The sequence below is a fragment of the Nicotiana tomentosiformis genome, chromosome 7 (genome assembly GCF_000390325.3).
Source record: "Nicotiana tomentosiformis chromosome 7, ASM39032v3, whole genome shotgun sequence".
Lineage (NCBI taxonomy): Eukaryota > Viridiplantae > Streptophyta > Magnoliopsida > Solanales > Solanaceae > Nicotiana > Nicotiana tomentosiformis.
In genome coordinates this window covers 77567688-77594269 of record NC_090818.1, presented here as the reverse complement: position 1 = coordinate 77594269, position 26582 = coordinate 77567688, and positions in this window count along the sequence as shown.

Here is a 26582-nt window from a genome sequence, read left to right as displayed (position 1 = left end):
TATTGATTCCCCATGTGAATTATTATTATATCTTGTGTTCATGGGTTTCAGAAAAATACATATTTGATAAAGTTTATCCGAAAGGCATATTGATCTTATGACATTCCGAGAAATCTTATTAACATATTTCATATGCATTTCATTCATTTATACATGTACATTGACCCATGGCCAGATGGCGTTATATACGCGTATATTATATGTATATGGGATATGGGAAAAGGTTACGGCGTTATATACGCACTACCACCTGATTAGCTGGTATACATTGAAGCTTTGCCCACAGTGGCTGAGATGATATGGTGGGATGCCCTCAGAGGCTTGATGATTTTATGTACGAAAATACCTATGCATGGTATGACATACGCATATGCATGACATTATAAATATGAAATGATTCACAGAGTTATTCAGACTTACATGTTGAGTCTTTTACTCCATGTTTCTCTCATGTCTTTTATTTACTAATTTTCATTCCTTACATACTCGGTACATTATTTGTATTGACGTCCCTTTTCCCTGGGGACGCTGCGTTTCATGCCTGAAGGTCCCGATAGACAGGTTGAGAGTCTTCCAAGTAGGCTATTAGCTCAGCGGAAGGTGTTGGTGCGCTCCATTTGTTCCGGAGTTGCTTATTTGGTCTCTATGATTAGGACATGTATTGATTGGTATGGCGGGGCTCTGTCCTGACCTTTATAATATTTATGTACTCTTAGAGGCTTGTAGACAGATGTCATGTATACGGATACCCGTATGGCCTTGTCGGCCTATGTTTTGAGTATATAAAGGATCATGTCGGCCTTATAATCTTGTACGTCATATGTATAAGTCGGTATATCATGTTGGGTCATCATATGTCTAGTATTCCCTCATGCTTTATTCTAGTTATCTCATGACATCCTTTCTGGCTCATTTACCTATAATAGTATGATATGAAATATACGTTACGTTGGTACTCAGTGGAGTAAGGTACCGGGTGCCCATCTCGGACCATCGGTTTGGGTCGTGAAAAAAGTGGTATCAGAGAAGTTTTGTCCTAGGGAGTCTACAAGCCGTGTCTAGTAGAGTCTTGTTTATGGGTGTGTTGTGCACCACACTTATAAGCAGGAGGCTACAGGGCATTTAGGGCTGTCACTCTTTTTTCTTACTCTAGATCGTGTGGTAGAGTTCACTTGTAAGAATTCAGACTCCTAAATTCTATTTTATTCGTAATAAGACAATACCTACATCCAAAAGATAGCTGGTAAGAGATTGACTGTGGCCGTGGAGGAGTTAATGAAGCATTATAAGTAAGATGTGATACGTGGATGACAACGGTAGATCAAAAAAATGACAGTAATACAGAGTGTATAGTCAAGGGAAGGAAAAGATGAAAGGTGACAGGCCTTGAGACAACAAAAGAGTATAGGCCATAAATTCATATCCTCATTTCGAGAAATAAGTTCATGACTCCAACGCGACTACCAGAAGGAAAAGTTAGACCCCAGAGTAATAGAAATCAGTATGGGCTGGTGAACAAGACAAACTAAACATGAATTAGGGACTGAGTGATTTGATAATAGTCGGCAACATGAAAATTTCAGAGATTGCATTCCGGCGATAATAGAATGGACGACAGAAGAATACCCTTTAAAGGTCATTCAGGAAGACGCTTCCTTAAAGCAAGCAATGTGAGCAAAGTTAAGCCTAAGGGACTATGTGTGTCAGATATACTAGGTGACACCCTCGTGAGTACGGAATTTTGTTATCCTTGGTACAGAAGGATTACCGCAAGGCGAGTAAGGGTCATCGATGATGTGAAAAGATGCCAAAGATGAAAAGGTAAAACATCTATATGTAGATTGTCGTAGCTCTAAATCTTAGTACTCCCCTAAAACGGGGGGGATATGGAGTGATGTGGCATTAAGTCAGAATTAAGTGGTTTTAGTAACTATGGAATGGCAGAGGGAGAATGCGATAAAAATGAGAAAGGGATGAGATTGCACTCATTCAAATCCTACAGATATGCAACGATTCTAGAACATTATGCAAACACGACGTCAAGGAGAGGAAGTAAGGGTTCCTTCCCGAGATATTATTAATAGATAAGGAGCTAGTGCGAGAAGTAAGTTAAGACAAAGGAAATAACCCAATAAAGATTACGCGGAATGTTGATATGAGAATGGGCTAACGAATAGTTGACAGTTGATTCAGGAAGAGCCTAGTTATGGCTAGACAAGAGGATACAGACAAATCAACAGACCGTGCAAGATAAACATAGTGAACCACAACATGGGGAATTCAGTCTCGCAAGTATGACATTGTGATCCTTGAGAAATATTCAGATAGGAGTTAGGGTAGTTAAAGGTATCGTATGAGTGTTACGGAAATAAAACAGAGTGCCATTGGGAAGACGGTCAAAATATCAGTTCAGAAGCAACCCAACAAGCACAAGGGCATGAAGGTAAGTAACTACGGATAATTATAGGCAAGGAAGGGCATCAAAAAAAATTACGTCTAGTATACGATGTAATAAGCTCGCAGCTTTACAAGAGTCAGATAGTCCTCCCTAAGTACCACAATGAACGACTAGCTGAGGAAATAAGGAAGAAGGCATCAACTTAAATATAGTAACTTGAAGGGGAAATGGTTTTGTAACAAAAGTCTCACAACAATAATGTATGCACTCCATTAGAAAGTGGCAGCTATCGTGGCTAATGAATGCGAAGAAGAAAAAAAATCAAAAGGTGATATTCAAGATCATATGGGTTGTATGGAATTCCAATATGTGTGGGCAGTAAGATAAGCCAAATATTTGTGCAACAAGTGGCAAAACGACAAGGAAAAGTAATTGCTTACATTTAAAGAATGTTGAGAAGGAACAAAAGGAATTATTCGATCAATGATCCAGAGTAAGTTACATTATGCATGCACTTAAGATTTCGCAGTAATATCCATGCAACATATATGTTGACAATCATACAAGCCGTAGAAGACTCCGGTATAAGTTAAACAAAAGAATTGAGTCCATGTCATAGACAAAGGATTGAATATCTAGAAGATTGTATCATGGATATTCCATAGCGCCCACAAAAGGATAAAGTAATAACTAATACCAGGAGTCGTAGATCGGAAGATAGCTTAGGCCTACAAAAAGGTTGATCAGAAAGAAGAGAAAACTAAAGAGTTACATCAACTAAGTAAATCAGGAGTCTGATTATTGGACCCAGAAAATTATAGAAATCGTGACTGAAAAAATTGCAGAATCACTCTTAGTATCAGAAGTACAAGAGTACAACAACCATATTCTATGAAGAGTACCAGCCTCATAAGAAATCAGTATGTGGATGTGAATTATACCTATCTGGAAGGAAGGTCATGAAAGAGATAGAAGATGTGATGAGAGATTTTAAGGTAAGGTAAAGGTGAACAATGTAGGAGATACTCAGGTGCAGAAGGTTGTGAATAATCTATACTTCAGATAGAGGGATAGAAGCATTGTAATTCAGTATCCAAGAATGATAGCGGTGTCATTAGTAACATATTGTCCAGCCTATGGTTTCTAGGTATCGAGAAGTCTAATTACGAAAGTAAAGAAGCGTTAGAGACGATGTTATGTCTCCCTTGATGTTCTAGAATGACATAAGAAAATCTATGATGCAAGCAAGTTGAAGGAAGGTTGTGAGTAGTATAAATAGATATGTGTAGGTCGCAAGCTAAAGTATGGAAAAGCGACAAGGATTTTGGAAGACAGGAGTAAGGATAAGAAGGGCAAGTGAGAAGGTGACGACAATTGATAAGTCCTCGGGATTAAACCCATGAAAACAAGAGAGCTAATGGTTGTTTCTCTAAGTTATAGAAAACTCAGCATAGCCTGCATGAACTCAAAGGAGTCTAAGACTAATAGCATTTAAAAGAGATGGAATGTTACACTGGTAGTAGAATAAGGGTGTAATTATGATAGATAAAGGATGACGTTTGGGCCTTCGATTGAGTAATGATGTGAAGAAAAAAAAGGATTTATGGATGGCACGGGATAAGAGTACCACCCTCATAAGATGAATCACGTTGGAATGCTATGAAAAAAATGGTTATTGAAGTATAGTATTGCCCCTAGGTAGATTAGGCAAGCCACTTCAGATATCCCCCGATGAGAGGTAAGCCCTAGTGGCAATGTATTACGTAAGAAGTTTCAAGTTATCAGTGATAAATTATAGATCAACATTGAGGTGAATCAACAATGGATGGATAAAAGTTACAAATTATGAAATGAGATTAGGCCATCATTCTTAAGATGAACAGTAATGAGAAAGCATTAAAGGACTTAGATTTATACACATAGGATAAGCAACGAGAGTAACCTGGAGTTTGGTAGCAGACCTTAGTAACGGTAAAATGAAGTAAGAGTTGTGGTATAGTATGATCTACTTAGATGTAGTACAGCCATAGACACCCAGAGGGACAACTTGTCAAAATTATGTATATGTTCACAAATTAAGGCCTAGAGATTGGCTAAAAGCTGGAGGGAAGAGTCGCATAGGCGCACATACAAGGAAAAAGTCGTACAGGCTGCATGAAAGAAGGTAGCAAAAGTTACTAGATTGGAAGAATTTCGACTACATGCCGTGGTATGAGAAAGAGGCCTAAAGGTGAGAATCCCCTATCCTTTGGATTTATTCACATAACAGTTGCCTAAATGGTAATAAGAGTATTAAAGTATTCGCAAGAGCTATGGGTTATGAGAATGATAAAGTGCATTAGTCAATATTCGAGGACGAACGTTCCAAAGGGGGGAATGATGTTACACCCCATTTTTCATACGTGAAAGTACGTAATAAGTAAATTGATAAAAGCTCGAAAATGAGATATTACATCCCCCATTTTCTTATGTTAAAGTTTCATCGTAAGTTAATCGACATAAGCCCGGGATTGAGATTATTTTGAGATTACAAGTATTATACTAATTCAAGCAAGTGATAAGTAAATTCATGAAGGTAAGAGGGTAAGCAAATCGAAGAAAATGAGTTTCGTCAAAGATTGATATTTTGATATAAAATACGGTCCAAGCTATAATACCCCATATTTATGGACTAGTGTCATACAAGGTACCACATGACCATGATAGTATAATGTATAAAGTGTGTTAAAAGTGAGTAGTATTTTAATTAATTTGAGATAATTCCTAATTATGTGGATAATTGGATAATTATTGGATTTTAGTGGAAGATTAATAGATTAATTAGTAGATAATTCTTGTGTGGGCATCAATCCACGTGTAAGTAGCTAAAATGACTAAGCGCTACTTAGTAGGTGGTCGTGGATACATCTAAGGAAGAGGTTCTCTTATGTTAGCTAGTTGGATGCTTGACAACATATTTGATCAAAAGTGTAACACATGTGATGATTACTAAACCCAAAGTTCCACGGTTTCATGACACTTTTGAAAACAAAATAAAACTATTTCCTTTTCTCTACTACTACTACTAGTAGAATATTAGTAGAACTCATTTAATCGAAAAGGGCATGATGCTTGGGAAGATTTTCGGCAGCAAAGCAAAACTATTTCCTTTTCTCAAAGTTCTATTGCTCAAATTCACAAAGAAGGCAATTGAACTTCAAGTTTCTTATAGTGCGTAACTCATATACCCATTTCCAAGTGATTATGATTGATGTGTGGAGAAGATTGTTCATGGATACAAGTAGAAAGTTGGCCTTAAAGGTATGTTAAGGCTATCCCTTCTTTCTTTTTGGCATGATTCATACGATACAGACGAAACAAGCAAAAGCACAATTTCCATAAATGACTCTATTCATATAAGTACTAGGGGTGCCTATGTTCTTGATTCCCCATGTGAATTATTATTATATCTTCTGTTCATGGGTCTTAGAAAAATACGTATTTGATAAAGTTTATCTGAAAGACATATTGATCTTATGACATTCCGAGAAATCTTATTTACGTATTTCATATGCATTTCATTGATTTAAACATGTACATTGACCCATGACCAGATGGCGTTATATACGCGTATATTATATGTATATGGGATATGGAAAAAGGTTACGCCGTTAAATACGCACCACCACCTGATCAGCTGGTATACGTTGATGATTTTCCTACAGTGGTTGAGATGATATGATGGGATGCCGTCAAAGGTTTGATGATGTTATGTACGCATATACCTATTTATGGTATGACATTTATACGCATATGCATGACATTACAAATATGAAATGATTTGCAGAGCTATTCAGACTTATATCTTGAGCCTTTTACTCCATGTTTCTCTTATGTCTTTTAATTACTGATTTCCATTCCGTACATACTCGGTACATTATTTGTACGGACGTCTCTTTTGCCCGGGGACGCTGTGTTTCATGCCTGCAGGTCCCGATAGACAGGTTGAGAGTCCTCCAAGGAGGCTATCAGCTCAGCGGAAGGTGTTGGTGCGCTCCATTTGCTCCGTAGTTGCTTATTTGGTTAGTATGATTAGGACATGTATTGATTGATATGGCGGGGCTCTGTCCTGGCCTTTATGATATTTATGTACTCTTAGAGGCTTGTAGACAGATGTCATGTATACGGATACTTGTATGGCCTTGTCAGCCTATGTTTTGAGTATATAAAGGATCATGTCGGCCTTATAAGCCCGTACGTCATATGTATAAGTCGGTATATCATGTTGGGTCATCCTATGTCTAGTATTCCCTCATGCTTTATTCTAGTTATCTCATGACAGCGTTTCCGTCTCATTTACCTATAATAGTATGATACGAAATATACATTACGTTGGTACTCGGTTGGGTAAGGTACCGGGTGCCCGTCGCGGCCCATCGGTTTGGGTTGTGACAGCACGGCTCTGAGACATCCTAGGAAACTTTAAAACCATAGGCTCTGATACCAAACTTGTCACGCCCCAACCCCAGAGAGCGCGACCGGCGCTCAACCGAGATACCTCAGTCAACCAAGCCTATTCAATACCTTCTACCCGAACTTACCCATGAATAAAGTGAAAATGTATTCCATTAACTAGATAGTGAGAGGATTACATGAACAATACCAATTTCATTATTATTAGTTACGTCATTTATAATTCCCAAAAAATACATTAAACATTCGTAGCGTTAGAAGTGGAACATGTGTTTCAGGTGCAACTTTTCAAGTTTAACTTACCCAATTAAAAATACATACCCACACCATTTCTATGGAGCCTCTAATGCATACAAAAGAGTAGTATGATGGTCCTGGAAACAAGGCTCCGGCTAAACCTCAAAAAACTATACATAAGGAACAAAAGATACAAAGACCCCGAAATGAAGTGGGACTCACCAAGTCAGCTTAGAAGAGGGTGTACTACTATCACTGATCGATGTCACCTGTTATGGGACCACCTGCATCAATTAAAGATGCAACGCCCCTAGAAAAAGGGACGTTAGTATATATGGAATAGCAATAGTATGTAAGACTAAACACCCTCTCGATGAATCGAGAAACAGTACAAGGAGCAACAACATGGGATCAATGAGAGCCTCAAACAATATAACAACGTCAAGTTAAGAGAAAGATAAATTTCAAGTAAATTTCAATATTGTTAAGTGGGGAGATCTTTAGTACCGATATACCACCGTATTATTAGAACGGAGTCCGATCAGAGCCCAATCGGCAAAGCTGTCTCACCCAATGACATCCAATCACAACTCCACCATGTGAATGACATGGCGTCTGATCTCAGCCCGATCGGCTAAGCCGTCTCACCACAATATTGTGTGGGTCGACATCACATCACATTCCGCTAGCAATCATCTCATCCCAATTAAGGGGATTAATCTCAACACATCAATCTCATCCCATTTACGGGGAATAATCTCCACACATCAATACAGGGATTTACCTCTCAATCACTCCTACACCGGCACATGTAGTTTCAAGGTTAGGTTATTTCAAGCTACCCTTCCTCGGTGACTAAACGATACTCCCAAAACAATTATTATAAAATGGAGTTACAGTTCATTTCATAGTTTTTCACGCATCCTCTTCGTTTCATTGGCACTATTGGCAATAGGTGTAATTCACATTCTTAGCACGATGGCCACATTTTATATCTCATATTCACTTCTTTCACTTTTAAGCATCATCATATATTATTAACAACAAGAGCATATGGAACCAAGACTCTAAGTATATATACGAGCAATAAGAGTCTTAAACACATTGAGTTTTTCTTTCACAATTAGGCATAATAACTTGCAATTTGAACATTATTTTAAATCACAACACCTTTGATACATTGATCATACTTGCATACATTCTTGAAGGAAATCATGTTATAGTTGGAGCAATTTGAAACACATTGGAGTATATATATATATATATATATATATATATATATATATATATATATATATATATATATATATATATCCTTCAACATAATGCTTAATTGGAATGATCGAACTTATTATGAATGATTCATAACATATGAATTAGGAACTTGGGCCAATCATACTTGAATCTTATGAGAACATCATGGATTCGACTCTACAAGAGAAGTTTAGCCAACATACCTCGCTTGAGCTTTTCTTAATTTACTACAAAATTCCTAAACTCCTAGCAACTTCAATCTAATTTGAGACATGACAAAATTAAACCATAATTAGGGAGAGGTTTTATGGGTTTAGCCCCTTTAGCATTTTATCAAGTACTAAGTGTGCAAATTTGAATACAAGGTTCTAGAGTAATATTTCCTTCAACCCACACCCATATCAACCAATAATTCATCTCAGGTAATTCAACAACCTCCAAGACCCCTCTATCGAAACATGCATTCCATATTTTCTACTCCCGACCCACTTAGACCCAAAACAAACTTGCATGAGTGATGTAGGACAAGAACTTACCCAGATAGGTGGTGGCCTAGTGAGTGATTCCCTTGAATCTTCAAGATTGGGGTAAGGATTGATGAGCAAAGTACTTGGGGATTCCTCCTCTCTCTCTCTACAACACTTCCCTCTCTCTAAACCATGCATTTTACCCAACCAAAATAACCCCCAAACTCGTTTTACACAAATGTGGGTCGGCTAAAAATTTCCTCAACTTAAGCCTCAGAACCGGGTCTGCGATCGCAGACGGACCAATAAAAAAATAGGCAGTCCGCAAAGTGGACCACAAAAATGGTCCTAAAACTGGGCTGGCATGATCAAGCCTGTGATCGTTCTGCGATCGTAAAACACGCCGCGAAATCTCCCTCTGGAATTCTTCATGCTGAATATGCGACGAATTGTGCGGCCCTGAAATGATTATGCGATCGCATAGTGGACCATATAATGACCTCCAAAAATTGGCTTTGGTCCTGTTACATTCTGCGGCCAATCTGCGGTCCGCGAAGAGGTTCTGCGGTCGCATAGTGGACCGCATAAATACCATGTTCTGCAAAAATTATTCTTTCAACTCCCAACGCATTGTACAACCCCAAAAGTTTGTACTGCGGCGAGTATCAGTCTACACCCTTCTAGAAACCTCACTCTAATTCAAAATGTGCATGCATTATGTTAAAACCTAGTATGGATAAAAACATCAATAACGCATTGATTCGTTAAGATAAGCATTGTCTAAAGTCCAAAGAGATTTCCACAATACCAAAGGACATAATCATGCTATGTGCATTGCTTAGAGAAATGTGCCAACAGGTTGACCGTTATTGCGTAAATAATCAAATCTGGAGGGGGCAAGGGCTAACCTTTTATTTGTTTGCAGAAAATGAGGCACGAAATTCCCAGGCTTGGCATGGTCCAGAATATCCCACCTCTTTTGATTGATTGGTTGAATGACCTTGCGCAATGTGACAGAAACCACGTAAGGAGAATATTGGGTAATTTACCGTCATTGCTAAACATCCGGCCAAATAGAGAATTAATTGAGGCAGCCACCATGTTTTGGGATGAAAAGAGGGTTGTCTTCCGATTCGGCAATATAGAAATAACCTCTCTTTTAGAAGAAATTAGGTGTTTCGCCAAACTTCTGTGGGATAGTCCGGGTATATTGGTGCCAGAGAATCGCACCCCATGCAGTTTTCCAAAGATGATTGGGTTCAAAAGAATGACGAGTTGGGTTGCTTGAAGAAATCTTACAGTCCTTTCGAGTTACTCTACGAACGATACGGACACAACAAATCATACCGTTTGCATCATGAGGAGTTGTCTATCACTTCTTTGGGATGGGTTTATCGTCGAGTTTATGTCTTCATAGTCTGCTTTCTGGGTTTGCTAATTTATCCAATACAAGGAGGGAAAATTCACACACATTTGGCCATGGACTCCAGGACCACGACGGAAGGGATCGAGGGACAGAAATACACTATTGTTCCTATGATACTTGCTGAGATGTACCGAGCCTTGGATCGGTGCAAACATGGGTTTGGACATTTTGACGGTTGCAATCTTCTACTACAGGTTTGGTTGCTGGAGCATTTTCAGAGAGTAGTCTACCATCAGGAGTTCTTGCGTAGACCACTGAATGATTATATCGCCAATCATCATCCAAAGAAGATGACACTTGCTCTAGATAGGTTTGCAAAGCCTGGGAATGCCGAAGGGTGGCTATGCTTCTTCAGTAATCTGACTGAAGAACAATTGCATTGGATGTTTGAGTGGTTTCCCAGGAAAGAGTTCATAATTAGGTCCAAAGGGACCACTCATTTTGTGATAATTGGGTTACGATGCATCTACCCTTACCCTCATATAAGGGTAATGAGGCAAGCTGGGAGGAAGCAAGTCATACCTCGGGTTTCCAATATGATTCAGTATAAGAGAGACTTCAAAGGAGATGTCATTTTGTTCAAGTTTGAGGCTCAGCACATGTGGAACAAAAAGATCATTGTACATCGAGAGACTATCTAACTAGACAGGTACCAGTCGGGCATCTGTATTACTACCTTTCATAGCTAGAGGATGACATAACTGGGGACATCAAACCAGGAGTCAATCTGAAAGACAAGATCATGAATGAGGCAGTCGAGGCTCAAGTAAAGTACAAGAGGCTACGCAAAAAAGTGTTTGAATCTGAGGCCAAGCATCTGGAACAGCATAAGATAGACATGGAGGCAATAAAAGAATGGAAGGAGATTGCAAACAAGTCAACATAAAGGCTGGAACGCTTAGAGCAAGGGTTGATGGAATTGGAAGGAAAGATGAGGAAGAGGGTTTGGGATTGCCAAGGTATGGGCTACGACGAAGGAGGAAAGATGACGGTGGCATACTTTCTACTCGACATGCGTGACCTTGGGAGTGTGATTGATGGAGAAAGTCCTTTTAGGACCAAATAGATTAGCAGGAAATTTTCTTTACTGCTTTTTAGTTAGATTTCGTTAGATTCAATGTAATAAGACTTCATACCATTAGTGACTTTATATTATTATTTTGATTTAGTAAAGGTTTGGTTTGATTTATTTTTCGCATTAATAGGACAAGGCAACGTTGGCATAAATTTCTCCAAGTCTACTTGTCTCTTAGGTCTACTTCGGGCACAACGAGGTCCCCAAATTAGGACGCGAACTATTGCATGTCTTACGTGCCACTTGCATAAATATTGCAAACACTCTTTTATTTCGTCTTACTGATTGGGCTACCTTTTGTTTTTCTATCTTTTGATTATTCCTATCCCCAAAGGTTGATTCATGCATTCTGGCATCGTCGGCATATCACACCAGATCCAGAGGTCCCCCACCTCCTCCTCTACCTAACGACATCAAAATCAAAGGCAAAGTAAAGATGGAAGATTTGAGCGATAACCGAAAAGACAATGCTACTATAGCAGAGAACGCAGAGACTTCAGACAAAAGAAGTATGCCAAGACAAAATGAATTGGTTCTGCGATTAGAGCAGAAGATTTTGGACTTTCAAGGCAAACTCGAGAAGGTCTGAAATCTCTCCAACCCATCCCTTACTTTGAATGTCCTCGACATCAACCATCAGAACACCACCGCCCAAAATCAAACGCCACCCCAAAACACACAACACCAAAATTTACCACCCTTAGCTCCACAAAATCCTCCCGCAGTGCATCAATACCACAACCCCTCACCCCCTTAAAACCTTAACCCTCCACCATTACAAATCCCTAAGCAACACCCCCATAATATGACCAAGTATCTGTAAACCACTACCTATCATACCCCTCAGAACGTGCCACAGCCTACCTCTGATCCACCTCAAATCTTAATCAATGATCACCCATACACTCAAGTACCAGGAACACACCAAGGCAACCCAATATACATGCAGACCCTACCACACAACCCACAACAAACACTATACATACCGGAACCAACTGAGAAGGACCTGCTCATCTGAAACATGGCTGAAAAGTTAAAGAAGTTGCCTAGAAGAGTCCAAAGCATTGAGGATGGAAAGGGTGTTTAAGGATTAGATTATGAAGATTGTGCATCCATCCAGATGTGGAGTTATCGGAGGGTTACAAACCTCCTAGGTTTAAGACGTTTGATGGTACCGGTGATCCCAAGGTAAATTTGAGGACTTACTATGATAAACTCATAGGAGTAGGAAAGAATGAGCAAATCTTCATGACCTTATTCATGCAAAGTCTCTCTAGGGATGCTTTATCCTGGTACATCAGTCAGAATTCAAAGAAGTGGTCTAACTGGGTAAGTATGGTATCTTATTTCATGGGTAGATTCAGGTTCAAAACAAAGAATGCGCCAGACATTTTCTATATCCAGAACATCAAGAAAAAGCCAATAGAGACCTTTCATGAGTATGCCAACTGCTGGAGATCATAGGTCGCCAAGGTGAGGCCACTGGAAGAGGAACAAATGAACAAGTACTATGAGAGATTGATGGTTATACAGAATCACTAGTTCTCCGACATCATCAAGTTTGGAGAAAGAATAGATGAGGGCATCAATAGTGGTATGGTTGCCAACTTTGAAGTGCTGCAAACTAGCAAACAAAGCCTTACATTCTGGAGGCATTTCGAAGAAAAAAGAAGTAGGCGCCGTGATAGTAGCCCAAGGTCCTAAGTCTCCCCTTACTTATCAAACACCCCCACCAGCGTATCAACCCTCACCAACAAAATACCATTACCTCTCTACCACCTATAATACCTACAATACCCAACCAACATACTAGCATTCACCTCTACCTGCCCGTCAAAATTACCCTAAACCCTGACCAAACTTTGACCGCATAACTCCTAGACAATACACCCCTATTTTTGAACCCATAGCCCAATTATATGAGAGACTGAAGGTCACTGGTTATGTCACTCCCATTCCTACAGCTGCTATTGAAAACCCTTCTCAGTGGGTTAACCCCAACAAGACTTGTGCCTATCACTCAGGAATAAAGGCACATACTATCGATGAATGCCGCATGCTGAAAGATAAAATATAGACGTTAATTGACACCAAGGTTATACAGGCGAAGGAGTCCGCACTAAATGTCCGTAATAACCCCCTTCCTGATCACAGGGGTGAGGGAGTGAATGTGATCAAGACTAATGAAAAATGAGACCAAGAAGCATCCATCGGTCTTATCGGAGAAGGAGACACTCCTAAAACATCTCCTATCACACTCTCACCGATTTTGGTGCAGACCAAGGCACCATTCGAGGTTGAGGTAGCTACATCCAGGCCACCATTCACTGTGATGGTAGCTCCATTACAGTCCTACAAATCTGACATTGTTCCATGGGATTATGTAGCAGAAGCAAGTAGAAAAGGAAAAGCCAAGATGGAAGAGACGGGTGCCGCCCAGGGAATGACTAGAACTGGCAGGGTCTACACACCGAAAAACCTTAGAGGAATAAGTAAGGAAACCGTACCAAAACCACCTGTTGTGGAGACATGTGCTGATGATATTTGGAGAAAGGCACATGCAAGAGAGTACTCTGTTATTGATCACCTAAACTAGACTCCCGCCCAAATATCCATCATGTCGATGTTACAAAACTCAGATGCACACAAGAACGCCTTGATGAAGGTGTTGAGTGAAGCCTACGTACCAACTGGTATCACTACTTGAGTGATGGAAAACATGGTAGGATAGGTATTGGAGAGCCACAAGATCACTTTCCATGAAGTTGAACTGCCACTAGAAGGGCTGAGTCATAACAAAGCATTGCATATTACTGTGCAATATGAAGATAAGTTCATTTCTCCAGTTTTTATTGATAGGGGGTCATATCTGAACATATGCCCTCTGACTACTATGAAAAGATTAGGCATAGGTATACCGGAGATACGAATGGAAAGCATGAACGTGAATACGTTCGATAGTTCTCAATGAGCTACTATTGGAGAGATTAACCTGGACCAGAAGATGAGCCCAACTTGGTTCAATGTCGAATGCCAAGTGCTGGATATATCCGCTACATATAACTTGTTGTTGGGATAACTATGGATACATGCGGCCGGAGTAGTTGCTTCTACTCTCCATTAGGCCGTGAAGTTCAAGTGGAATCATCAGGAGGTAGTCATCCATGGGGATGCCACTAATCCTATCTATACCAACCAGACTGTGCCAGCAATTGAGAATAGAAGGATGTTGGGAGGAGAAACATTCTACAGCATTGATCGAGTGAATACAATCAAGAAAGGACAATGGTGGAGCAACAAGGTACTAAGCATGTTGTTGTGGTTAGGGTATGAACCAGGCAAGGGTCATTACCCTAATGTTCAAGGGATCACAGAACCAATACGACCGCAAAATCATGGCATGACCTTTGGTCTCGGATATGAATATACTGTGCAAGAATAAAATGATTGGACACCATGGTGGCGTGACTTCTACTATCCATTGGATTAACCCATACCACCGCTACACCAAACATTTTGCTAGACCGATGTGATTTGGGGATCTGAAGATGATGAGGTCTTAGTCGGCATGAGGAACTTGTTTTTGAACGAGGAAGATATGGACGGCAGTGCAATCTTGGAGGAAGAGGAAGAATACCTTACCATTCAAGCAGTGGGAGAGGGAGCTATTCTCAGGAACTGGACTTCTGCACCATCCCGGGCTCGCTGAGCACCTGGGTAGCTTTGGCAGAACTAGCATGATTTCCTTTAAGAATGTTTTCTGGCATTTAAGACATTTTCACTATTTGTTTTGAAATTATTATTCGAGACAACGAGTCGTACTTGTTTGACAATTTTATGCTTTAATGCATCATTGCTTTTCGTTTTTATATATATTATTATCTTTCTACTTTTTTTAAACATAATTATTACCTATCCTATTGAATCTACGACTGTGGCATGTAATGAGACAACGCAACATGAGGAGAGTGATTCAGAAGATTGGGAAAATGATATAATACCTGAGAAAATTGTCAGGGAAGTAGAAGATTTTGAGAACAAACCAAAGTCAAATCTGGAAGAGACTGAGGCGGTTAACTTAGGGGATTCTGAAACAGTCAAGGAAACTCGCATTAGCATTCAACTATCACCGTCAGAGAAGGAAGAGTACATCAGATTTCTAAAGGAATATGAGGACATTTTTGCATGGTCCTATGATGACATGACAGGTATGAGCAAATCCATACTGGCCCACAAGTTACCTACCAACCCTATGTGTCCACCTGTAAAGCAGAAACTCTAAAAATCCAAGCCATATATGAGTTTGAAGATAAAAGAGGAAGTTACCAAGCAAATTAAAGCCAAGGTCCTTCGGGTGGTCGAGTATTCAACCTGGATAGCCAACATTGTGTCGATACAAAAGAAGGATGGGAAAGTTAGGGTGTGCGTTGACTATCGGGATCTGAACAGAGCAAGTCCTAAGGATGATTTCTCACTAGCCAATATACACATATTAATCGATAAATGCGCCAAGCATGAACTCCAGTCCTTCGTGGATTGCTTTGCAGGATACCACCAGATTTGGATGGACGAAGAGGATGCAGAAAAGATGGCTTTCATCACACCGTGGGGAATATACTGCTACAAGATGATGTTCTTTGGTTTGAAGAATGTCGCGACAACCTACATGAGGTCCATGACTATTACGCACCGACCACAAGGAGTGCGACTGGCGCTCAACCGGGATAACCCTGCTGAGTAAGCCTGCTAGATTTCCTTCTACCCAAAATCTCCCATGAACAACGAGAAGATATATTTTCATTAATTAGACAATAAGGAGATCGTGTATACAACACCAATTCATTATTATTAGCTACTTCATTTATAAGTCCCCAATATCTTACATTTATAAGTCCCCAATATATTACATTACACATCCATAGTTTAGAAGTGGAACATGTGATACAATTACAACATCTTTAGTTTGACCTTCCCAATACCAACGTACAACCCACACCATGTCTTTAGAGCCTCTAACATGTACAAAAGCGTACTAGGATAGTGTCGGCAACAAGGCCCCAGCTCTACCTCAATACAAAATACATGAGAAACAAAAGATGCATAACCCCGATATGAAGTGGGGATCACCAAGTCAGCTGAGAGGAGGATGTACTCCTATCACTGATCGATGCCGCCTGCTATAGAATCACCTACATCCATTAAAAGATACAGCACCCCCGGCAAAAGGGACGTGAGTACATATGGAATAATACTCATATGTAAGGCAGACACAACAACATATGGAAATACGATAACTCAAATAAGACGCAAATAAATTACGTCAAGAAACTACGAAACGGCCCATAGCATCACATGTCAAGTCTTATTATACTTACATCATTCTGAACATCTTTTAGGATCAGGCGTGCCCTATGAACTATGCGTGAGATACAAAATATAATGTAAAAGTACCAACATGTACAAACAAGGGCAATGGAAGTGGCACCTATTGTTCGTGTCGCCTATGCATCTCACCTGACCGTCTATAGCCCTCTCTTACTATGCACTTATGCGTTTCATAGACCGTTCATAGTGTTCACATATTATATTATACATATATGTGTTTCATGGACCGTCCATAGGGTTTTATTCATATTATACACCTATGTGTTTCATAGACCGTCCATAGGGATTCATTCATATTATACACCTATGTGTTTCATAGACTGTCCATAGGATTCATTCATATTATACACCTATGCGTCTCATAGATCGTCCATAGGATTAATTCATATTATACACTTATGTTTCATAGACCGTCCATAGGATTCATTCATATTATACACTCAAGCAACATGATTAACATTACCATTAAGGTCATAAGATCCCAGATCATTGGAATACTTCATGTTCATGCTCATCATGGAGAAACACAGCTTATTATATTAACACATGCATGGCAAATCACTAAGTAGATTTCAATGGTGCATGGACCCAATTTTTTTTCTTAAGGTTCATCATCATTTAGCATAGGACGTCTCTTTTCCACCTCATTATATACCTCCTTGTCATCTTAAGATCACTAGCTAAGTTCATGATTCTCGGTGACTTAATATCGAAGTCATTTACATTCATTATTTTAAAAGCATGCAAACTATAGTTGAAACCATTGGAACATACAATGCCTCGCTTCTTTCACTTTCAAGCAGCATCATAGGTTATCGATAATAAGAGCATTGAGTTTCCTTTCCAATTTTAAGCATAGTAACATTCATTGAAACATGAATTGAAGTCATAACATTTTGATACAAAAACCACACTTGAACATATTTCTGAGGGAGAGCACAACATGATAGGAGAAATTGAATCATATTCTGAGCATATAATTTTCGACACCATGCTTATTTGGAATAACTTAATATTCTAGGAATGACCCGAATCATGAGAAAATAAGAACTTAGGCCAATCACGCTTGAAACATACGAGGACATCATGAAATTTAACTCAACTGAGGGAGGTTAGCCAACATACCTCGGAAGAGCTTTCTCTGGTGTAACAATAATGTCCCGACACTCCTAACGATGTCAATCTCTAGAAGGGGAGAGAATTACAAGTACGATTAGAGGAATTGGTATGGCAAGAGCTGCTACAATGATGGCCCAACCTTTCCTTCAACCAATCCAACAATGAAACTACCCAAGATTGCCCAACAACCTCCCCACAATCCCTATTAGCTCATGCATGTGATAAATCTACTATCCTCACCCATAATCAACCCAAATCCGAAATTGGGGGAAGAAATGCTTACTTTTAGAAACCCTAGCAAGTTTCTTTTGATGAAATTCCAAGGCTTCAGTAAGATTTTGATGAATAAAGAACTTGGGGCTTCCTTCTCTTTCTAGAATAGCTCTCCCCTCTCTCTAAAATATCATATAATCCCTCAAAAATGACCCCCTATGGCTAGATAAAACGAAATAGGATGGGGTTATAAAATTAGAAAAATGAAGCCCCGATGCAGATCTGCAACACTTCTGTGGTCCGCAAAATGGACTGCATAATGGCCTTCCAGAACTGGGTACTTCTGTGTAGATCTATGACAGATCTGCGGTCCGCATATCAATTCTGCGATCGCATAATGGACCGCAGAACCTCCTTCCAAAATTTCTCTTGCTGGTTCTGCGACGGATGTGTGGCCCGCAAAACGCTTATGCGATTGCATAACTAACCACAAAACAACCTCTAAAATTGGCTCATTTCTCTACTTCCCTCTGCGGCGTATCTGCGGCCCACATTATGGTTCTGTGGTCACATAATTGACCGCAGAAATGCCATGTTCTGCAAAATCAAATCATTTCTTCAACTCCCAAATGTACTGTGCACCCCAAAACGTTTGTACCGCAGTGAGCTTGCTCGCCGCGAAGATTGAGTACTACATCTGTACACATTACCCTACCTCAGCGCCACAAAACTTGAAACCCTTGGAAAACTTTTATGGGGCCTTGCAATGACTACTCTTTTTTACAATATGATACATAAGGAAATAAAGGTGTGCATGGATGGTATCATCATCGAGTCTAAGAAGAGCTCTGATCACATAGCAGACCTGATAAAAGTTTTTTGACCGACTACGAAAGTACAATCTGAAGTTGAACCTTGCAAAGTGTGCTTTCGGAGTCCCTGCTGGGAAGTTGCTAGGTTTCATCGGCAGTCGTCGCGGCATTGAGTTAGACCCGTCAAAGATCAAAGCCATTCAGGATCTGCCACCACCAAAGAACCAAAAGGACGTGATGAGTTTCTTAGGCCATCGTAGTTATATTTGCCATTTCATAGTACAGTCGACAGTAATATGTGAACCAATATTCAAGATGTTGAGGAAGGATGCTACGATGAGTTGCACTGGAGAGTGTCAAAAGGCTTTCGATAAAATCAAGGAGTATCTTTCCAAACCGCCTATGTGGGTCCCACTTGAACCCGGAAGACTTTTGCTACTATATCTATCTGTGTTAGATAGAGCGTTTGGTTGCATCTTGGGACAACATGATGAAACCTGAAGAAAAGAGCAACCAATATACTATCTGAGTAAGAAGTTCATGGCTAGCGAAGCTTGGTATTCTTTGTTGAAATGTACCTGTTGTGCCCTGACATGGATAGCCCAGAAGCTAAGGCATTATTTCTGTGCATATACCACATACCTGATATCAGGGATAGATCTGCTAAAATACATCTTTCAGAAGCCTATGCCTACAGGCAAGCTAGCAAAGTGGAAAATACTACTAAGTGAGTTTGACATCATCTATGTGACCAGAAGGTAGTCAAGGGGCAAGCGTTGGCCGATCACCTGGCAGAAAACCATGTGGATGGGGAATACGAACCATTCAAGACATATTTTCCTGATGGGGAAGTGTTATTCATAGGGAAAGATGTTGCCGAAGCATGTGATGGTTGGAGAATGTTTTTTGACAGAGCCGCAAACTTCAAAGGAGTGGGCATTGGGGTTGTCTTAGTATCAGAAATCGGTCAACATTATCTGGTATCCGCCAAGCTCAGGTTCCCATGCACCAACAATAAGGCAGAGTACGAGGCTTTCATTCTCGAGCTCCTATTGGCCATCGACATGAATATTCAGGAATTACTGGTAATTGGAGATTCAGATTTGCTAATACATCATGTACTCAGAGAATGGGCCACAAAGAACACCAAGATATTGCCATATCTATATTGTGTGTAAGATTTGATCAAGAGGTTCACAAAGATAGAGTTTAAACATGTTCCTAGAATTCAAAACGAGTTTGCGGATACGGTGGATACCTTGTGCTCCATGATACAACATCCAGACAAGAACTATATTGATCCCAACCCAATAGAAATCCGTAAGCAGCCAACTTACTGTGCTCATGTTGAAGAAGAGTTTGATAGGAATACATGGTTTCACGATATCAAGGAGTATTTGGAAAAGGGAGAATAGCAGGAAAAACGCTACGCACACCCTGAAATGCACACTTCGGAGGTTAGCCAACCACTTCTTTCAGAGCGAGGGAATTCTGTATAGAAGGACTCTGACTTGGGTCTTCTTTGATGTGTCGATGCCAAGGAAGAATCTAGGTTGCTCGAAGACATACACGCCAGAACCTGCGAACGTCACATGAATGGATTTGTTCTAGCCAAACAAATATTGAGGACATGATATTTCTGGACATCTATAGAGACTGACTGCTTCAAATATGTATAGGAGTGTCACCAATGTCAGGTACATGCTGACATGATACGAGTACCACCTAATGAACTCAATGCGAAAAGTTCACCCTGACCTTTCTTCCCCTAGGGCATGGATTTTATCGGACCGATCGAGCCTGCGGCTTCCAACGGACACAGATTCATCTTGGTGGCAATAGATTACTTCACAAAATGGGTTGAATCTGCCTCCTTCAAAGTTGTGACAAAGAAGGTCGTAGTAGATTTTGTCCGAGGCCGTATTGTCTGTCGATTCGGAGTACCTGAATCAATCATTACCGACAATGTCACCAATCTCAATAGTGATTTGATGAAATCCATATGTGAAACATTCAAAATCAAGCACCGGAACTCTACAACATATAGGGCACAAATGAATGGAGTCATAGAAGCTGCCAACAAGAACATTAAGAAGATATTGAGGAAGATGGTGGACAATTACAAGCAGTTGCACGAGAAGATACCATTTGCTCTGCTTGGATACCACACCACGGTCCGCACGTCAACTGGGGCAACTCCCTACTTACTAGTCTATGGTATTGAAGCTGTTATACCCGCCGAGGTGGAAATTCCTTCGCTGAGAATCATGTAGGAAGACGAGCTTAGCGATGCAGAATGGATATAGAGCCGGTACGAGCAATTGGTTCTTATTTTTGGTAAAAGCATGAGTACGGTGTGTCATGGTCAACTCAACCAGAACATAATGCCAAGGGCTTTCAACAAGAAGGTTAGACCGAGGCAATTTATACTGGGGCAATTGGTGATGAAGCAAATCTTTCCACATCAGGATGAAGCGAACGGAAAATTTTCACCTAACTAGCAAGGGCCTTACATGGTTCATCGAGTGCTGATGGGAGGATCACTAATACGTGCATAAATGGATGGGGAGATATGGCCGAAACCCATCAATTCGAATGTCGTCAAGAGATATTACGTTTGAGATTGTATTTGCACTTTCTTTTGATGTAACATGAACTACGCTTGACCTGATTCCCATTTAAGAGGGGATACGTAGGCATCCTTGTGGGTTCGGTCACATTATAATAAAATCTTCATTCCCCTCTATGGTCAGAAACTGGGGCAAGATTTCGAGTTTCATCAATCGCATTACGTCAAGGATCGCCAAAAGAGTATCACCGGATGTATACATCAAACTGAGGCAGAATTTTGAGGGGGGGCCTAAAAATTCCAAGATAAGAAGGTCACAATGTCTCAAATCATGTCACGGCCAACGATTCGACCAAATTATTTACTTTTGTGCATTATCTTTTAAAATAACTGCATTTCTTATAGATAATTTATCGCAAATGCATATTTTCGAAAACATCATTTCTGTAATAGCCAGATGTTACCCAGAGTGACTCGAATAAGGCATCAAAACAGGAGCAAGGGCGAAATAAGGAATGGAAAGCACAAACCAACCTTCCCCCAAACTCACAATTTTTCTTTGGATGCAAGTATAAGGTCGACAAGCAAAATTGCAAAGCCTATATAATAGGACCGCTATCTCCACGTAGATGGGATTTGCCAAGCCCAAATGCGTCAAGCTAAGAATCACTTTCCTTACTCATGTTCAATCATCGAATTTCTCTGCATAGGGCTAAAGCACTGCCCTCATTACACTACATGAGACTAAGCACTGTCTCCATTATATTGCATGAGGCTAAACGTTGCCTTCATTATTGCATAAGGCTAAATATTGTCTTTCTCTGCATAGGGCTAAGCACTGCCCTCATTACACTACATGAGACTAAGCACTGTCTCCATTATATTGCATGAGGCTAAACGTTGCCTTCATTATTGCATAAGGCTAAATATTGTCTTTCTCTGCATAGGGCTAAGCACTGCCCTCATTACACTACATGAGACTAAGCACTGTCTCCATTATATTGCATGAGGCTAAACGCTGCCTCCATTATTGCATAAGGCTAAATGTTTCCTTTCTCTACATAGGGCTGAGCATTTCCCTCATTACATTGCATGTGACTAAGCGTTGTCTTCATTACATTGCATGAGGCTAAGCACTGCCTCCATTACTGTCTCCACTATTGCATAAGGCTAAGTACTGCCTTTCTCTGCATAGGGCTAAACGCTGCCCTCATCTCATACAAGGCTAAGCGCTGTCTTGCCTCGTTCTCGCATATGACTAAGCATCACATGTTCCCTATATCAAGCAAACAATATCATCTCATCCTTGCATTTCATGGGCTGAAATATCGCCACATTGTACGAAGGCATCATAGTCTGAGGGCGTCATCCTCACAGCCCGAAGACATTATGCCATGGCCTGAGGATCTCTCGAAACTGCATATCATTATTCAGGCAGCATAGTCCAGAGGTACCATCCTCATGGCCCGAGGACACCGTTTCACGGCTTGTGAATCCTTTATCATACGCCTCATGGCCCAGGACATCATGGTCCGAGGACATCATCTTCGTTGTCCAAAATACAATTCTCATGGTCCGAAGGGAATTTGAATCATGTTTAAATTTTCCTCAATAACTATATATATTCGCGTGCATTGTATTTTTAAAGTTTTGCAGGTAACTCGGGCGGTAACCGTTCTACAAACAGAAGAAATTCTCGCACTGGTTTTCATTCACAACGTTCACATCCCTTTATCGCCCTCAAAGTAATCGATAACCAGCAATGGAATACTTTCTCCAGTAATCGCGAAAACATTTGTCTTGTACATCTACAGCATCCAATCTCGCATTCATAACTTCACCTAACATCATCCACTACTTATGACATTGTTCTACCTTGAGAAAATCATTCTTCGAAACATAGGACCTTTGTAACGACTCCATCGGTCTCGTCCGTCGATGGATCCAGAATTACACATGGCCGGATTCCCGTAATACCAGGGATATGTAGGCAACTCAAAGACCACGGTTCAGCCCCCATTTCTTAAACACCTCATACCCCATCCGCGTTCATTCGGAAAAAATTAGTCATCATTTTGCTTTACCCGACAACTCTTTCATCATTCCCGGATAAAGAAAGGGCAGTTCTTGATACTCAATTTTGCCCTCATATTTTATAAAGTGCTTCATGTGAGTAATATCTATAATTTTAAAGCGTTTAAAATTGATTTCTTGCATTTTTATTATTCAAAGATTTATTAATTATCCCTTCAAATTATTTGGGATGATTTAATCATCAAAATTTATTATTTGTACCCACATGCATGTTCTATAATATGTTTACTTCATTTTATACAATTATGTTTCATTTTTACACTATTTAGACATTATTTGCATTAGTAGCCTATATTTTATAATTAATTGTATTTATTATTTTATTTAGGGCCAAAATAACCTAGTTATGTTTTTACAACCTTTATCTATTATTTTAAAATACTTAGCTGCATAAATAATATTTTTATATTTATATAGCTATTTTATTAATTTATCTTTCCCTTAATTTCTTTTATTTAAAATAGGACCCAAATCAAGACAATTTCCAGACCAAATTAATGGCCCAAACACCCCAAACCCTTGGCCCAATCACCCCAGCCCAAACCAAATGGCCCCTTGTGACCAACCCGGTCAGAACCTATTCAAATAACCTGCCACGCTTCCCCTTTGATCCTGGCCGTTGATCTTAAATTATCAACGACCCATAATAAACCTACATGCCTCCTTATATCTCCATAACCCAAACCCTAACACCATTTCCACCTACTCAGCCGCCCTTATACACCCTCATCCCCTTCTTCACCCTAGAGAAACCCTAGCCACCTCCTCCCCAATCTTCTCTGAATCCGATCAAATCATGGATTTTATCCACGAATTACTTACCTCGTATGTGTTATCTCATTGCTACATACATGACTATGGTGTTACTTAGTACTTTCCCGATTTTGGCAAGTAATAATCCTCCGAATCAAGAGAAATCGGCCTCACTCTTCAACATTCAGACGATATTCCGTCTGTATACACTCACAACAAATGCCGTATAGGTCTGATTCACCAAGTTCTTCGGCTAATTTTTAATTTTTGTCAAACTAGGGTTTGTCCATTTTTCTCTCATAATCGGTTTTGCATTCGATTCTTTCCTTATTTATGTGATTTGATTGATGTTTTCCTTTTATGATTTTGGTTAATTCTACACTATATAAACCCCTTCCCCAATCCCCCTAAATGGACTGAATAATCACTACTCTCACTCACTCGATATTGTTCTGAAACTATTGGTTCTTGCCCGGCTGAAAGCCAAGGCCACCGAAATTTTTTTTATCAACCTCCTCAGTGTGAACACTACTAGGGGCTCATCTGAAGCCCTTATGAACTCTGACGCACTGAGATTGGGGTCCTGTTGTCCTCTGTTGCTATTGATCATTGAAGTATTGCTGAAATTTGTTCTTCTCCTTTACTTGTTCATTAATTTTTACTGGTAAGTTTCTTTGACTCTCGCAACTTCATCCTTTTGCTTATGTTCATGCTTTGTATATCTATGGCACTTAAGCTTTAGTGAACCAATATGTTACTATATCGTCTCTGCTTATGGTCCTATTTTCTTTAAAGTTGTCTTGTAGCTTTATGCTTTTCTAGCATTAGAACTTGCCTAAAACTCTAAGTTTTATGTATTTCCTTGATTTCTGACTATCTTAAGTCCGCCTAGCCTAATATGTTTGGGTATGCCTGAATGCTTATACCTGATGTTTTTCATGTGTTCATCTCTCTACTTATTTCAAACTCTTTGTGATAAACTAGCTTATGCCCAGAATTTGCTCTAATGTATTACCTCCTGCTCAGTCATTTGTGTAAAACATATGGTTGATCCATGAATCATGTGATTTCTAAGTGTCAATATTGCATGAACCTATAAACAAACATGACATGCTTCCCTTCTACTCGTAAACTTCAATGTGTGCTCCCTGACTTGTTCAAACCTTATATTCTTTAGTGATGCCTAAGACTTCTAGAGCATATCTCAGTGTTCAGTTCCCATCCTACATGAAATCAAATTTTGTTAATCTAGATACATGCCTTCCCAGTTGATCCAAGTTACATGCCTCTTAAACTCTTCTTGTATTATGACTAATGTTTAACATGCTAAAAGCTTCCCCTATTAAGCAATTGCTTGATCATGAACCTGTGTTGTTATAGCTTCCATGTCAAACATACCATGTTAAGGCTGTGCTCTACTGATTCTCCTAGCTTTCATGATCAAACCTCTTATCTAAAAATGCTTTAGGCTAGTCCTGGATCGTGTCTTGTTTTGAAACTCTACTTGAAGTAGTCTGCTACCCCATAATGACTATTCCTTCTACTTCAACTTAGTTTTCTGAACATATAAGCATGTGTGTACCTTGTGAGTGCATCATGTGATCTTATCCATATACTTTAGTAAGAATTGATGTTACTTACAGTTTTAAGAATTGAAGTGTGTGTGGAGTTCAAGTTGCTTAATTAAGTCCCTGTGTAGTCTATTTGTGTAAGGCCCCATACAATTTTGTAAAAGAATTTAAGGTTTCGTGGTGCCAGACCTTTTTGATTAAACAGTGCATTGGGGAGTTAAAGAAAATCTTTGGAAGCATAGGGCATTTCTGCGGTTCATTCTGCGGTCGCAGAATTGATCTGTGGACCGCAGATCTGTCGCAAATTGAAGTAGGGAGATTGTTGAATTTGAAGGTCATTTCTGCGGTCCATTATGCGATCGCATATGCACTTCGTGGACCGCATTTCAGTCGCAAACTTGGCATGAGAAAAATCTGGGAAATATTCTGCGGACCGCAGAAATGTCGCAGACTGGGTCAAGCGAGTCTAATTTTTGGCCATCATTTTTGTGGCCATTATGCGGGCAGCATATCAATTATGCGGCACGGTCTGCGATCGCAGACTCAGTTTTCGCAAGTTTATGTTTTGGATATTTTACCCTATCCCATTTTTATAAAAAGGCTTTGGGGGTCATTTTTAAGGGCTTCATCTGATATTTTTAGAAAGAGGTGAGAGTATCTTAGAGAGAGAAAGATAAGACCTAGCCATTTATTCATCAATTCTTGCTCAAGGCTTGAATATTTCACAAGGATCTTCCTAGGTCTTCAAAGAGGTAAG